This window comes from Egretta garzetta, unplaced genomic scaffold (genome assembly GCF_000687185.1).
Source record: "Egretta garzetta isolate BGI_Z169 unplaced genomic scaffold, ASM68718v1 scaffold202, whole genome shotgun sequence".
NCBI lineage: Eukaryota > Metazoa > Chordata > Aves > Pelecaniformes > Ardeidae > Egretta > Egretta garzetta.
In genome coordinates this window covers 759918-761476 of record NW_009258891.1, presented here as the reverse complement: position 1 = coordinate 761476, position 1559 = coordinate 759918, and positions in this window count along the sequence as shown.

Sequence of the window (1559 nt, the reverse complement as noted above, 5' to 3'; positions counted from 1 at the left end):
CCCCCCAACCCTGGGGTGGAGGAGCAGCTCCTCCGGGACCCCCGGGCTCGGGCGGCTCCTGGAGCGCAGGATCCCCGCACCGGCCCCGCTCTGCCCCGTCCCGGCCCCCGCAGCGCTCGGCTCCGGCGGGAAGCTGCTTTTAAAGCCCCTTCCTCTCGTGTGGACTCTGTCGTTTCCGTCTCTTATCGTTAAATGGTTATTTTGTAATGATATCTGTCTCCTTATTAAAGAAACAAGCTGAAAGGAGCCCTGGCTCCCTCCTGGTCTTGCTGCTGGGGCTCAGTGGGGCGTCCGCCGCGGGGGGCAGGGCCCAGGGCCGTGAGCCCAAGGACGATGGAGGGATGGGGGCATGAGGGGAACCCCGTGGGGGCCAAGGTCCCCTCGAAACACAAGGGTGCTCATGTGCATGGTGGCGATGTCCCCAGCAGCCTTTGGCGTCGTCTGATCGTGGCTGGCCCAGACATGGGGTGCAGGTGGGAAGATACCAAAGGTCCCCACCAAATTCCTCACCCCCAACACACAGCTTGGCCCCTATATTCCTGATTAGGTGCTGCCCTGCTTGGCAGAGCTGCTGGATGCCCCTAAACCCAAGGGGAAGAGCTCAGGCTGCAGGAACCGCCTCTGAAGACTGAAATACGCGGGGATTTCGGGGATTTCTGGCAACATCACTTGGGACAAAGGCTCCAAGACGTGGAGCCAGTGCCCGCCTCTCTGCTACGGGTTTGTCCTGGCCAAGGTCCCCAGCAGAGCAAATACAAGGCTGGGCACGGTGGGGGGACGTGGGCCTGGACCCCGCTGTGGTTCAGAGGCATCAGCTGGGACCCTCTCCCCATCGCCCCTGAGGCCGGTGGGGGCTTTCGGGGATGTGCATCCACAGCTCCTTCCTTCGGGCTTTCCCCAGGCACGCGGGCCAGCGCTGCCCTCCCCGTGTCGCAGCTGCAGCAGGCACGCGGCTGCAGAGCGGTCCTGCTTTCACTGACGGCTGATGTTCTTGTGCTATGGAAATTTCAGGAGAAAATGGGCATTTTAGGCTAACTTGCAGTGCCAGAAAGACGGAAGCAAAGCCAAAGCTTCTATTTTATCAACTCTTATTTTATTCATTTATAAATACTGTTGTGTTTACAAGCATCATAGATGTGAATATTATTCCCAAACTTTCAAACACATAATACTTATAATACTATATAACAACAACCAGTAAAACAAATCATTCATCTCAGGGTTTGAAAGGCCACTCAGAAGTTGCATAAAAATACATTCTCTCCCCATCTCGTGAGCCAGTCCTGCTTCTCCAAGGAGTTTATTTACAATGAGCCGTCCTCAAACTCGCAGCCACAACAGGCGGGTTCACCCCAAGCAATAAAAATGAATTCACCCCAAGCAATTGCTTAGAAAAAAAAAAAGCTCTGGCAGATGCTCTGGTTCAAACAGGGATCAGTTTTAAAAACTGCTTGCTTTGCGCTCTGTCCCACGCGCGGGGGGCAAGGTGTCCTATCCGCCACCCCTCCGTGCACTGGCTATGTCAGGCATTAAGTGAGACCAAAATAAAATAAAAAAAA